Below are 15,271 nucleotides of genomic sequence, written 5' to 3' on the forward strand. Positions count from 1 at the left end.
ACAGTATTTTACCAGAAATAAGAAACTAAATAATGTTTGCCAATAATCCTTTTACTGGCAAAAGAGATATTTTTAAGTCACAGTTAATCTGTAGAAAAACTAAATTTTTGTTATATGAAACTCATATTAGGTTATATTGGTCAATGATTCTGAGACACAGACCATAGATCTGATAAGTTTATTTGGGTATCTTTGAGCGAGAAATTTTTTCAGGACGAGCAACATAAAGTGACTAATGGAAAAGTTTATTAGGCAGAAATTTATAACTTTTTAAGGACCTGGATATCACATAAAGAATGGGATACAGAAAAAGACCCAAACTGCGTAGGCAGTTGCAGTTGAGAAAGATTTTGGAATCCTAAAAGTTAAGAACTGGAGGACCATTGTCAACCAGAGAGTTGCTTGGAAATCTCTTCAAAAGAAAGCCTATTGATGAGTAAAATAATAATGCAAGTTTCTAAAAATTAAGCTACTTCGCAACACTTCAAAGAGTAAATGCTAATGGTCGTCAAGATTGAAATTCGTAGTATGTAATAGTGTCAACCTTATTAGCGCATTATTTGGCTTACAATTATTTTAAAATGTACACATTTTGCTTGTTTAAAATCATTACTAAAAGTTCAAAAAATATTAAAATATTCTTAAAAAATCATTTTATTGACAATAGATAAGCAAGCAATTCGCACTTATGAAGTATGTATTCTTACGAGGAACTACATCATTGCATACTGGAAGAAACATTGTTAGTGTATTTGGATCTACTCTTTATAAGCAGAAGACAATATCGGATTGGTTCGTCAAATTTGGTACAAGTAACTTTAACCTTAAAAATTAATCCACATGATCGCCCAGAATCAAAGGTCATTAATGACAAACTAAAGGTCACTGATGAATTTGACCTTTCTTACAGTGCCTATGAATAATTATCGTAATTATTTTTGTAACATTACTTTAAAATTCACATACAAGATAGACAGGTGTTCAGGTACTATAATTTTTTAAAAAAAATTAAAATCATTTCAGACAAGTGTATTCTATACTAAGATAATCTTTTTTGTTTTTTTAAGAAAAGGAAACTAAAAAATTTAACTTATAATAAATGCTTTTAAAACAGTAAGGCAGTTAAGCTACTTTAAACCCATTTAGTAATTTTTTGTTAGGATTATTAAACTAAAAAAGAATAATAATAAAAAGATTCTAGACATAAAGAAAAAGAATTTTCTTTATAATGATTGTGAAATGTTTAAAATACTCTCGAATTTTAAATACTAGACTTGCTTTTCTATGAAAGGGCTTAGTTGTTTTGAAGCTAAACTAAATAATATGACTAATCGTCTACGAACTCTTTGAACTTATTTCAAAGAAAATTATATTAGAGTTATATTATCTTAAAAATAAACTTATTGCTTCTCAAATACAAAATTTCATCATAGTATACAATTTTGCATTATTTCTATTATTATTTTTTTCTGAACTTTATTTTTGACTAACTGATCATCCGTTCTCCGTACGGGGTGGAAAAAGTAAACAATCAGTGTTTAACTACGAAAAAAATGCACTAAACTAAAAGGAATATACAAACACAATAAAGTTAAAGTAGTTCCAATTTCTTTAATAATTTTTTTTTTTTGATCCTGAAATGGTTTTACGTTATTAGATTTAAAGAAAAAGAAAACGTTCTTAGTTTTTCATCCCATCATAATAAATTAATTGTATTCAGTATATTTTGGTGTGATGTTTTTGTCGAGACCAATTCAAATGATATTCAAAATTTACCACAATCAAACTCTTTTCTTCCGTTCTTTTCTCTTTCGAGGGCCCGTAGAAAATTTCTTTTTATAGTGTATATATATATAATTGTATGTAGTATTGCACCATTTACCGCAATACCAAAAAGCCCCCATTACCAAAATTGGCATTAATGGCGATTTAAAAACTAGTTAAGAATTATTGGCTTCAAAAACAGTTAGGTTTTTATACGTTCTCTTAAATGAATTAGTACTATTGCTTCATTAGTTTTGCTTTTTAGTAAACTTATGTTTTTATTTCAGTAACTATTACTAAAACTAAGTAAGCATCATTTGCGACAATAAAAGTACTTTTTCCTTTCGCGAGCTCGTAAAAAACTTCTTTCCATAGTACTTACATACAGGGTGATTCTAAAAAGATGGGCAAAATTTTAGGAAGCGATAGTACACACCCAAGCAAACAATTTTCATCAAAGAATGCTTGGTCGAAAATAAAACGCAAAGGTGCTGGCGCATTTGGAAAGTTGTTAGATGCAAACGTGAAAGCTCCATTCCTGTTGCGAGTTACTGCGCTGCGTTACTTGTCGCCAAGCTTTTGGCCGCTTCAGGGAAAGTTCATAATATGCCTGGTGTGTTTCAGATTGTTCGCCTATCTTTTCTTCGCCGTTGTACTGCGTGCATAGCCGCTGCCGGCCACTGTTTTGAACACTTATTGTTATCACATGCCATTAAATTAGCTTTAATAACTTAACATCATCGTTCTTTGTGTGTTTTTGTCTCATATAAGAACATAAACTTTGACCCCCTCTAGTGGTTTTGCGTTTTGTTTTCGACCATGCATTCTTTGATAAAAAATGTTTGCTTGGGTGTGTACTATCACTTCCTAAAATTTTGCCCATCTTTTTAGAATCACACTGTATATTGAAATTGCACTATTTACCATAATAGCAAAGGTGTCAATTACCAAAATTGACGATTTTGTATGGTTTCCCTAAACAATTAAGTACCACCAGCTAAGTAAATAGATTTTTTTAAATTTCAATTAGAACCTCTTACCAAAATTAATTCAACATCATTGGCGTCATTAATAGTATGGTGATTTTTTACGCTTCTACATATATTTGTACCAATTATCCATTAACTAGTGGTCTGCTCCCCCTGCTCGCAAACGTTCGCCAACCCCCGAAAATTGCTACGCAATCTTATATGGATTGCTTCGCAAACCAAGCTCGCTTCGCTCGCTACTAACTTAGGTACATTGCAAATGCACAAAATTCTAAGAATTCAAAACAATCATTCAAATCCATATAACAACTTATCCAAAAAAAAGTTACATCTTTTTAGTAAATACTAAGTCATTAAAATAAATTTGAATTCGAATAAATGACATGTAATTCGTTAAACCTATTAGAAATGTGCCATAGTGTAAAATCTTAAAGCGAAACAGCACGACTGAGACTCATTTTTCAATGAATAACTAATAACAATAATAAAACAAATAAATTCGTGACATAAATCAAAAATCGTCAAATAAATTCCTAATATACAAATTCTTGAAAAAAAGCTCTTTCGACAAAATACTGAAATAGAGATCTATCGACAAAGACTACTCACTTCTGCCTAGCTTAATAGTATGAGATTGCCGCAGCTGATAATGCTCTCTCTGGTTATTTCAGTTTCCGCTTTTAAAAGCGCTATATGTTGAGCCACCTCAGCTAGATTTGGCATGTGACATTTTCAGCGGCAATCATTGGTCGATTTCCTAGCGTTGCCATTCGGGGAGTTGTAAAAAAGCTTTCTTTTGACGCCGTGTAGGAGATATATATATATATATAGATTTTGCGTTTTAGTACATAGCATATTAATTAATTTCAATTCGAACTTAGTATTGAAAATAATCAAGCATCATTGGTATCAATAATAGTACGGTGATTTTTTATATTTCTCCGAAATGTATTAGCACAACAATTTCTCCATTTATAAGGCTTTTCAGTGCACAACTTATTTATTTTTTTATTTCAAATACCGCAAATTTTAAAATTATTTAGTTTTATGGAAACATCTTTTTCAAGCATAACCATAAACAGATTAAACAAATAACTTGAGAATTGCTGATTTGTTCACGCAGTTTGCGTATGCTACCACATTCACGTTAATCATTTATTATATCTGATATAACGTATAAAAAAATTAAATACTAAAGAATGTGCAATAAACTCCTTTTTTTATTTAATGAAAGCTATAAGCAAGCAAACACCACTGATGTTATCTTTAAAATATTTGACAAACAGAATCGTTTGCATTTTAATTTATATCAATGGGTTGGGCTCGAAACCAATTAGAAAATTCCACTTTTCAAACGTCTCTCCCGAATGATTTCGTAGAAAATTTGTAAGGATTTTTGAGTTTGAGGGCTAAAATTACCCCTCACTGTCTAAATTTCAGGACGCCGGCACTAACGGATCTGGAGTAATAAAGACACACAGATAGGTAGACAAACTTTTCATTTCATTATTATAGATTAGCAAACTTAGGTGTCCGGTTGGTTTGCCCTCGCGAACTATTTACACTACCCTATAATAATGGAAAAGACAGTTCAATTTTTGGCATTTTTAAGAATTTCTAAAAAAATACTTAGGGAATTATTTTATAACTTCCTGGAATTATTTTAGAACTTTGCTCTGAGTTCTGACATCTTCCTTAAGGATTCGCACATTTTTGGCATTACAATAATTCTCATTCTGTAGGTTTAAGGCGACTGCTTTATGGATTGGTTAAAAGTGCAAATTGCAAAGGGTAAAACTCTTCACATCGTTCAATCATGGTGCTTCTTCTTATGCATCAGTCTCTAAGCGTTGATTGAAAAATAAAAATGGAATTTCGTGTTTTACTTGAAATAATCGCAAAAATAGCAACAAAAAAGTCCTTCGAACAACGAAATATTGAAACTCGTGTCTTTCGATATAGTAGATATATAAATACAGTCAAACTCCGCTATAGTGAACACGGTTTATAGTGAACTCCTGGATATAGTGAACGAAATGTTCGGTCCCGTGCCTTGCTATTCACGTATAATGTTATTTTTTGTGGATATAGTGAAACAAAGAAAAAAGAGGAAGTTGGATATAATAAACTTTTTTCTGTCTTAGACTGATTTTTTTTCTTCATTTTTTTGGTAATAATTTTGAAATTTCTACTTCAAAATAAATACATATACCAATGTTTAAAACCATCTATAGAGGGGAAGCATTTTTTCTTGTTTGCTTCTTTTATCTCACTTTCCAATCCCTAAACAAACCAAGCAGATGTTTCCAACCCAGGCAGTTGATGTACCTGTAAGGTGTCAGTGGTATCAATATGCATTTTCTGTCAGAGGGAATGAGTAATTATTCATTATTGGTCAAAGGGTTGGACACTAATATGTGTTGATAAGGCCTTCGTTTCAACTCCTTTTTGCTCTCAATTCAGTTGAAAAAAGTCTGCAAACAAGAGTCTCAAATTTAATTGTGGCTATCAGAAAGCGTGAAACGTTCTCCACTGATGATTAAATGGGCATAATCAGAAAAATTGAAATTGGATGCAATCAATTTGATATTTGCAGGGAATATAAACTATCCAAATTTGCAGCTTGTAACATATGGAAAAATAGGCAATTAATAATTTCTGCTCATGAAAAAAATTTAGATTACAGAAAAAAGTTGAAAAAAGCAGATCACAAGGATGTTGAAGAAGCATTACTGAAGTGGTTCAATATTCGAAGAAGCCGCAATCTTCCAGTATCTGGACAAATGTCGATGAATTTGTCAAGCGATTTTATGAGACTACTTTTATATGCTTGAATGACAGGTTTAAAAAGCGTAATAGCAGAAATTCAGGAAAAATTATCTGAGAGTCAAGAAGTGTTTCCATCTGATGTTGAGGATTGATCATCAGCTAAAAATTACAAATTTTCTTTTGTACGCACGACGAAGAGTAATGAAAAATAACACATTTTTTGCTACTACATAATATTTTTCAGTCATTTATTTGAATAATGTGTAATAAAAGGGAGGAGTTTGGGAACCATTAGTTAAATTGCCTGAGTAACGGATATAGTGAACTCCCGGTTATAGTGAACCAAAATTTCGGTCCCTTGAAGGTTCACTATGGTTTGATTGTATAACTACTTCGATCTAGCGAAATACGCAAAAAGTGAAATTTATATTAAGGAGTCTAAACTTGAAATTTTTCTCCTTAAACTATTGGAACCTTATTTTCTAGATTTCGGTTGCACCCCATCTACGCCGCCGAGAAAAATGTATGTTTATTCAGAGAAAAGACGTTTTTTGTGTCTGATTGTAATTTATAGTACCGTCTCACTTATTCACTAGCATTATTAACGTTTCGTTAAAACTGAGTCTTAGTACGTGGAAATTAGATTGAGACATCAAAAATTATTCTGGGTATTAACGTCTTTTTATAATGTACCGTGCACAAATATTTTTTTTTTCTTTTCAAATGTGTAATTTTGACTTAATTAGTGATAATTACATTTATCGATTAAAATGTGATTAAATTAGTAAGACAGAGATTTTTTCCTAAACGACACAACCTTTTTAATTTTATCTTATGGACTTGAAAAATTACTTGTACTTTAAGATGTTTTAAGTCTAGCAGTTACTTATTATTTAACGCGTGATTCGCGGCATAAAACAACTAACTCACAGTTAAGTATTTAAAAAAAATATTCAATGATCACTCGTGGCAGTCACAAAAAGGCAGAATCGTAAAGACTGAGATTTGTTCATGCTTACGGAGGTTAATTAGTATATATCTTACTTTCAGCTGGATGAGAAACCTTTCAGACTGTGAAGATCTGCTCTTGAGTATAATTAAATTTGCTCATAGTATAATTATATGAAGTAAATATTGACATTATCCTCGAAATTTTGCAGAATTGAGGAGACAGGGAAACTTTTATGTCAAGTATTGAAACTAACTGGGCTATAATAATCTTTGTAGAAATATGAACCAATTTTGAGTTAGATACACAGGAAAGATTATGATGAGACTTTCCCAAGATCCATTTGTCAGTTTTATGTCGAGTTTGGGAGAAGTATATTATATTTCTGATAGCAGGATAGTATAATGTTTAATTTCTTCCATATATTCCCATCCGTTCATGCTTTTTTAAATGCCAAAAAAAAAGAGATCATTCTATCAGTAACTATTAAGGAAAAGATATCTGCTATTTCTATGGTCAATCTGATCATACTTGCAAGACCTGCAACCTTGCTGAAAGATATGCGCGTTGTACTGAACTATATACTGCTAATTCCCGAATCCGTCGTAAATGGAAACAAGAAATGCAAATTCTAAATATCAATGTAACACAAACTCTAACTTATTTTGAAGCTAAAGTGAACAAAACTTCTAGGATTCGCAACCAAAACCTACAATAGTAGGTGAAAAGCATTAAAATCTATAAGAATACAGTACGACAGAACAGAAATAGAAGAACGAAAAACGGAACTGAAAATTCTGTTACCTAGACAGAATCTATATCGTCTCAAGTTACTCAACAAACTTCAAGCACTTCATCAAAACCTACAACCACCAAATCTAAAGCAACTAGCAACACTGAAAGTAAATTTTTAAAATTCACTCCTCAATTCTAACCCAAGTCCTTTTGGTTAGAAACTAGTGCTATATTGTTCGAGTCTTTCTGGTCATTTTACTGTGCCGAGCTGTAGTGGAGTTTCATAGCATTTCTTTGAATTAATATAAGATGTTTCGCCAGAAAAGGGCTAAAATTTAATATAAATTAGACTAAACTTGATTACTTGGGAAGATTTCTAATTTGTTCTTCAGTTTAAATTTAATCCTAACTTCAACAAGCCAAATCATTAAATATTAATTTAATAATCAGACTGGTTAAAAAAATTGCCAGTCGAAGTTGCATTTAAAAGTTTTCTAATTTGAATGAGAAAATGAAACAAAGCATTTGTTCCAAACGGAGAAACAATTAACTAATTCCCTTCCCATTTCCCTACAATTGGGGAAAATGCCCACAAACACAGTGAGCTGACCATGTTGTTCCATCATCTGCCTGCAGGGGAATACACGACTTCCAAGTTCAAACTGCCGATCGCAGGCCAAGTTGGTGGACCAAACAAACCAGAAGGTCGTTCACTTCTGATCCGTTCGGTTGTACCTTTTTTTCCACCCGCTTACTTCTTTCAACGCATCTCCAACACAACACCGTCAGTTCCAACAGCAAGGTAAGGTTTCTTTCTTTCCTCTCTTTTCTCTTCCTTCTGCAGTGGATAATAGATTGCAATTAACGGTCATTAAGCAGAAGCTGCTTCGACTTAAGTAAGGAAAAGAATTCCATGCGACTTATGATTGCATACTGTCAATGAATACTTAGTGTCGTCGCGTGGGCAGTTGTAAAAGGTTACGGTCAAGAATAGTGTCCGGTATCCTGGAATTATTATTTGATGAACTTGGGATATGATGAAACATATTTTTTTCTATCGAATTCTACGCCCACTTTATAATTCTTTAAGGATATAATTAGGATTTTATTTAAAACATAGGCGAATATATTATTAAGATTTTAACAGATCATGGTGCATTGTCTTTTGCAGGATATGCTACATTATTAATAATATTTTCAAAAAGCTTATAAATTAAAGTTTCATTGTTTTAAAACATTTTTTGTTTTGGAACATTTTTCATAAATTAATAGAAATTTATAATCTTAAATTTTTAAGTAATTTTTAAAATTTTATTATTTTTGCTATAATTTAAATATTTTTATTTTTGCTTATTGAATTTAGAAGTTTAATTGAATTTCCATTCAATTGTGCGAAAGTTATCGATAACATTAAGATTTTCCAAAATTAATATTAAAATATGTTTTATAAATGATCAAGTTTTTTTTCTTTTGTTTTTATTAGGAAAAAGGTGTGTTGTTTAAAGAATAATGCCAGTTTAATTATTTTTTTTCAGTAATATGGAGTTTAAAAATTAGTTTAATGTTTCCCAATGTTAATTTAATGCTGCCTAATAATTATTTAATGACCAATTTAACGTTCTTCAAATTATTATATTCCATATTAAAATTTTTAACAGGCTTTAACAGGTTAAGAAAAAAAAGAGATGCAACCCAATATAATTTAACGTAATGGTAATTATTATTACGGATGTAATTAAAAAAAAACTCTAAAGAATTATAAAAAAATATCAAAAATTATCTCTAAACGAATTTATTATTTTCCCCACAATGAAATTATTTCTGGTTAGTTTTAAAGTTTTTTAGGTATTGTCAAAAGTTTTTGTTTAACAACTTTATAACTTGTTGATCAACTTGTAACGTTCGTTTTATGTTTATTTATATAATTCAAAAGATATGATATCCATATATTTAAAAATTAGGTCATAATTATGATAATTCATAAACGAATTGCCCTTGCTTGTTTCAAGTAAATAAAAGAAATGTCTATACAAATAGCCTTACTGTAAGTTTATTTCACAACATTAAAATTATAATATCACAAAAATTTCCAATAACAATAATAAAAAATGAAATGAAAAATAATTAGAATTAGAGAAATTTGTTATTTTTTAAATACAAATTTATTTTTCAAACTATAAAAAGGATACTAATTATGAAAATGATACTCATGAAAAATGATCTTAATTCTCATGGAAATACTAATTACAGTTAATTACTTTCAGATCTAAAATATTTTTAATGGAGTAAAGAATAATCAATTATTACACATATTACAAATTCAAAACGAGCTTTTAATTTTTTTTAAAAATTCTGAAATTATGTAAGTTTGGCTGTGGAATGGTTAAAGAATCTACCAATAGGCGCCCGCAAAGGGTGTCAAGAATGTGCATTTGCTTCTCCTGAAATACCAAAAATTATTATTTGTTGTAATTATTTCCTTTATTTTAAATAATTATTAGTAATGCTTGTTATGTGCTGTACTAAATTTATTCCGATTCATAAAATGAGCACAAAAGTTCCAATTTTCATTTAGTGCAATAATTAATTAATATTTTTTTTTCGGTTAATTGAAGAAACAAAGAAAGGATTAAAATGTAAAATATACAGTCGAAAAAATATACAGCACTGATACCCACTGTTTATTCTTATGTGCTCGTAACATTTAACACAATCAGGTATTTAAAAATAGTATAATCTTTTTTTTTTTGTTTTTGTTTTAAAATTCAAATATTGTTAAAAGTATAAATTTTTGTCAACATTTGTTGGTTCAACAGGTTTTAATTAAATTATTGAAACTGTTTGCGAAAACATGCCCTCGTGTATATATTTCAGAAAGAAAAATTGTGCATGATTTTTGTAATATTTTAATTATTATTTTCCCCCTTTTCGCCGTCCTTTAAAAAAATTCATCGGGTGCTCAAATGGCCAACAAAGATTTCTGTTAAACTTTTTGCAAAGGAGTGTAGAAATTCATTTTATTTCTGGCGTACGAATTTATAAATTTTAATACTTTTTTTACCAATATTTAATGACTTTGAGCTAATTGTCAGGTATGAATCATCAAAATTATTCAAAGAAATTTCGTGTCTTTTAATTAGATTTTGAAAATGCATTTTTTCAAAATTAAGAGATTTTGAAAATTAAGGGAAGAAAAAATGCTCTTATATTATTTAATATATTGTTTGATTTTCACTAATTTACGAAAAACCGCCATGCAATATAATTTAGTATGAGTTATAAATTATTTCCGTTCATTAAATCATTTTCATTCATAATTCTGTTTATTCATTTGGGCGGCGTTTTACTTTTCAAAGCATGTAGCCACTTTTTCATGAATTACATTTTAAAAGATAAAAGAAAGCTGATGATATTGATAATGTTAGACTTTTTTTTTCTTGAAGCATTTCTTAAAAAATGATAAACTTTAATAAGATCATTTCTAAAATTAAAAAAAAGGAAAATAAATTAAGAAACATGTGTAAAGTAATTTTCAGAATATTATAAAATATTCATAATAATTCCATATTTATTAAAAAACATTAATGAAATGTAAATGTGGTGCATTTTCGACGAAAAAAAAGGGATGCTCGGGTGGCGACTAGCCGATAATTTTTCAATCGCCACTTGTTATATTTAGTCGCCTTGCGGCCGGTGGCAACAGTTTATTTTGCCTCATAACTAAAGTACTTTCATTTTTCCACAGAAATACCAAAGTAATAAATTCTTGCGTGGATATAACTTTTTATTCAAGCTAAGAAACATATTTCATTAGATGATTTAGTATGCAGAGTAGAATTGTATAAAATATCCTTATTCGTCTCCCCCCCCGGCCTCATTCGGAACACTCTATTGGTTAGTTGAAAACTTCGGATGCGATGTTATTTCAATTGCAGTAAATTACCTCCCACAAGTTGCCAGGGTATAACAGTTGTAACATGTAGTTTTAATGTTTTTGATTAAAAAAAATGACAGGGGTATTTAAATTAATGAGTTGTAGCAGATGTTTCTCAAAATTTAAATGTACATTCAAGAAATTGTCAGCATTTTAAGAGCAAAGATAGAAATTCTAATGGCAAATGTCTGTAAAACCCACTTTTTTTTCTTCTTTCGCATGTTTTTATATCCTTTGTATTAGTTGTACACGACGCGGTTTTCTAATTTTTTTGATAATGATGCGAATTTCCAATTTTACACTGAGAAAAAAAGTTTGGTAAAATTAACGTATAATAATTACATTTCTTATAAGGAAAAAAACAAACAAACAAGCATAGTCCTGGTATAAACCAAAATATACGGTATTTCAATCATTCATTTCGTAATTTTTCTGTCTATAAGGTAACAGTTTACCAGAAATTTAAGTTTTCAAAATTGTAATTTCTTATTACAACACATTTGAGATACGAAAACTCAGAGGCTAAGGTACAGAACTTTCATTGGGTTCAACTGGGTTCGATCCCCAGTTGCGGCTTCATCTTCAGATCTCTGGGTACCAGCTTGTTTGGGGAATAAAGATGGCAATGCGTGCAGTGCTGACCACACTGCCACAATCATGCAGTTGGTCATTAACTCTCCTTAATAAATCTCCATGGGGCCTTAACCTCCATGATCCTCCTGGCCAACAACTGGATGTTGTGGGATTGCTTTTCTTATTACCTCACATTTGGAAAAAATACAAACATTAAATTTAACCAAATAAATGGTTTTTATGCCATGGTCTAAAGTATTAGACTAAAATTACCAAATTTTACAACATTTACTTAATTTTATAAAATTATATTTCATTTTTAATTTTATCAAAATCATAACTAAAGTTCTTCGTTAAAAATTACAGAGCTTTTTGGTGTTCCCATAGTGCCAGAAACACGATAAATTATACCATATTCCTGTAGTTTTGACCATACTTTTTTTCTCAGTGAAGTTAAGAAGAATATTAACCAAGTCATACTACTTAATAAATGGAAAAAAAAAGAACCTATTAAAATAGTTTCGTTTCTATGTATTTTCAGGACTAAATTCATAATTCACAAACTTTATTTGTACATTTTAATTTCAATTTCCTCTTATAAAGTATTGAAACACACATCCCTTTATTTTAATATAATATTATCTACATTACAACGCATTTTATCTCGATCGTTACTCTTACGTATCTCATGTAAAAACAACAAACGAATATAAATAAATACCTTCTAGACTAAGTAGAAACTAGTTAAATCGAAAATAACTTAGCAAACATTTATTTCAATAGATTTGATACTTTATTTGTTTGAAACTCAATCACTAAATATTCAGAACACGAAACTTTCGAAGGTCTGATTGACTAATAACTCTTCCTAGTAATCTTGTCATCGAGCATAACAATACGCAAAATTGAGACATTTAGCATAGGTGACAAGGTGAAAGATCTGGCTACATCAACATATGCCACTAATAATAATTTCATTTGATATTATTATTAGTGACAATAATCTCGTTCTACATCTCATTGAAAACGAATTGATTTTATTGAAATACAAAACATGACCATCATGCAGATAAATAATTACAATGACATAAATTTGCATAGAATGTAAGTTGGGGATAACATTCAAAGGCCATTTAATTTTGAGTTAGAATAACTTCATCGAAATCTGTTAGAAATGTAAATTTTAGAAAAGCTTTTGTCAATTGATATATATGTTTTGCTGATAACGAGTAGTTACCATTTTTATGAATCTATTTTATGTTATCAATTGATTTAAATAGTTGGTTTAATAGATAGGTTGTTTATGTAAATAAACTACATAGCTAAAGAGTTATTATGGCTCCAAATTACAGATGTTGGTATATACTGTTAGAATATCGGTTTTATGGTACCCAGTTAGGGATGTTTTTTTTTAATTTATTTGCATATTAGTTGGATACCCGTTCTTTGTGATCCACAGTTCTCAATAACAAAAAATTGTTAATATTATTATTATTATTTTATTTCCTTCAACAATAAGGTAAGAACGGTATAAAGTAATTTTCCCATCACATTGTTCCGATTGTGAGAAAACTTACTATTACTTTTATTAAAATTAATTATTATTTAATCGTGTAATTAATATATTTTTCTCTAGATGTGCTTTACATTAGAGTGGAAGAATCGCTATAATTGTTTTCAAATTTATATCATATATGCTATATCGATATTAGTTCATATCGATAATATCATTTTAAATTTATATTGATAATAACATTTCAAGTTTATATCGATAATAGATTTTTGGCTGTCGTAATGTAAAAATTGTTGGAGAGAAAATCGTGAAAAAGTGAGTTTAGCAGGGTTTGCTAGTTAGCAAGAAATCAGAAAAATCAACCTATTAAAGATGAGAGGCGATGAAGAAATGGATATAAATGCATGCAAACTATTGCCGAGGTTAATATAAAACATGCAATACTTGATGAAATTTAGTGCCAATCTTATAAGTTATTTTGTTAGGATATATAAGAGAAAGAAAGAAAAAAAGAGTTAAGTCATTTGTAAAGTTAAAATTTTAAGACCATTGGAAAGGGTAAAAATACTTCATTTGTAGTTTAGTTTTTAAATTTTGGATTTTTCTGTTATCATTTATATGTAAACTTCATTTTGTACTGGATATTTAATCGAATTTTTGAGAAGGTTTTTAAAAATAAAAGCATCAGATCATTATTATATTGTTTTGTTTGATAAATAACGTAAGGAGAAATTAAAATAATAATTTGTAATAAGTAAGTGGAAAAAAGGGTTTAAGTAAATTTACATTATTATTTTAAACTTGAATATCTTAAAAATAATGAGTATTAAGAAATCAATCTTTCGTTAACCATTTTTATTTTCTCTTAAAAATATTATTTATTATTATTTTATCATTGTCTTTTTTAATCTTAAATTTTCATTCTAAATAGCTTTAATGCAATTTTTTTACAGTCTTTTTCAAACATTTTTAAGAGATGAATTTAAAACTTAATATTTTACGAAGGCTCTTTAAAGATTCATATTGATTTGTATTCATTTAAATGCAATAAAAAATACACATGCTTAATTAAAAAGTATTTACAATTGACGTTTTAGTTCCGGAAATTCATAAATATCTTTTATTCGCGATAATTTATTTAATTTTTTTTATTCCTAAGCGTGATAACATTTACTTCAGTGTTATCGCTTACATTAAATTTTTACGAATTTTAAAATGTGAATTTATTTTTACACATATTAGAACTAAATTATTATTTTTGTTTCATCTTTGCTTTCTTCTTCAAGTCCTTCCTTGTACACAAAAAAAAAAACAATTCTGGTAAAATAACCGTACTACATGGTAAAGACATATCAGGTAAAAAAACAGAATACTGGTAATAAAACCAAAACACACGGTATTTAAGCCATTCATATGGTAATGATTCCCTGAAAATTCTGATTCTCAAAATTATAGTTTTTATTACCACACATTTAGTAAAAATACAAAACTGGAAAGTAAATTTTACCGAATAAATGTTTTTTTTTATGCCACGCTTAAAGACATCATGTTAAAATTATAAAATTTTGCTACATTTACTAAATTTTAGTAGAGATTACGAAACCCTATTTTACAGTTAATTTTATGGAAATCATTACCGTAACTCTTCAGTAAAAAAAATACCGTGCTTTTTGGTGTTCCCATAAAACCAGAAACAAGGTAAATTTTTGCATATTCTGGTACTTTTTCTTTCAGTGTATTAGTTATATTTTCTATTTCATATAAATGCAAAATTTTTCTTAACATTAAGGGAAAAGTTTAAGAAAGAAGAATGTTGTACAAGTTTTATTTTAATTCGAAACGATTACACATAACTTTTTGCTTTGAATTACAGAATTATATTACAAAAAAATGCTATCGTTTATTGTGGGTAGTAAAAAAGAAAAATGCCTGTGTTAGCCTCTTGAAAGTGTATGTATGTACACACACACACACACACACATATACACACACACACACACACAATCACACACATATATATATATATATATATATATATATATATA

At 29.1% G+C, this 15,271-nt stretch overlaps 1 protein-coding gene across 1 annotated transcript in view; it reads left to right on the plus strand.

The window, feature by feature from the left end:
* Positions 1-7,875: 7,875 nt before the first annotated feature.
* LOC107440528 (protein phosphatase 1 regulatory subunit 14C) overlaps positions 7,876-15,271 on the plus strand; it is a 65,178-nt gene continuing 57,782 nt past the window's right edge. Inside the window, exon 1 of the mRNA XM_071181505.1 lies at positions 7,876-8,008. The gene's annotated coding sequence lies outside the window, so the exon portion shown is untranslated. The remainder of the gene's footprint in view (positions 8,009-15,271) is intronic.

The sequence above is a fragment of the Parasteatoda tepidariorum genome, chromosome 5 (assembly GCF_043381705.1).
Source record: "Parasteatoda tepidariorum isolate YZ-2023 chromosome 5, CAS_Ptep_4.0, whole genome shotgun sequence".
Lineage (NCBI taxonomy): Eukaryota > Metazoa > Arthropoda > Arachnida > Araneae > Theridiidae > Parasteatoda > Parasteatoda tepidariorum.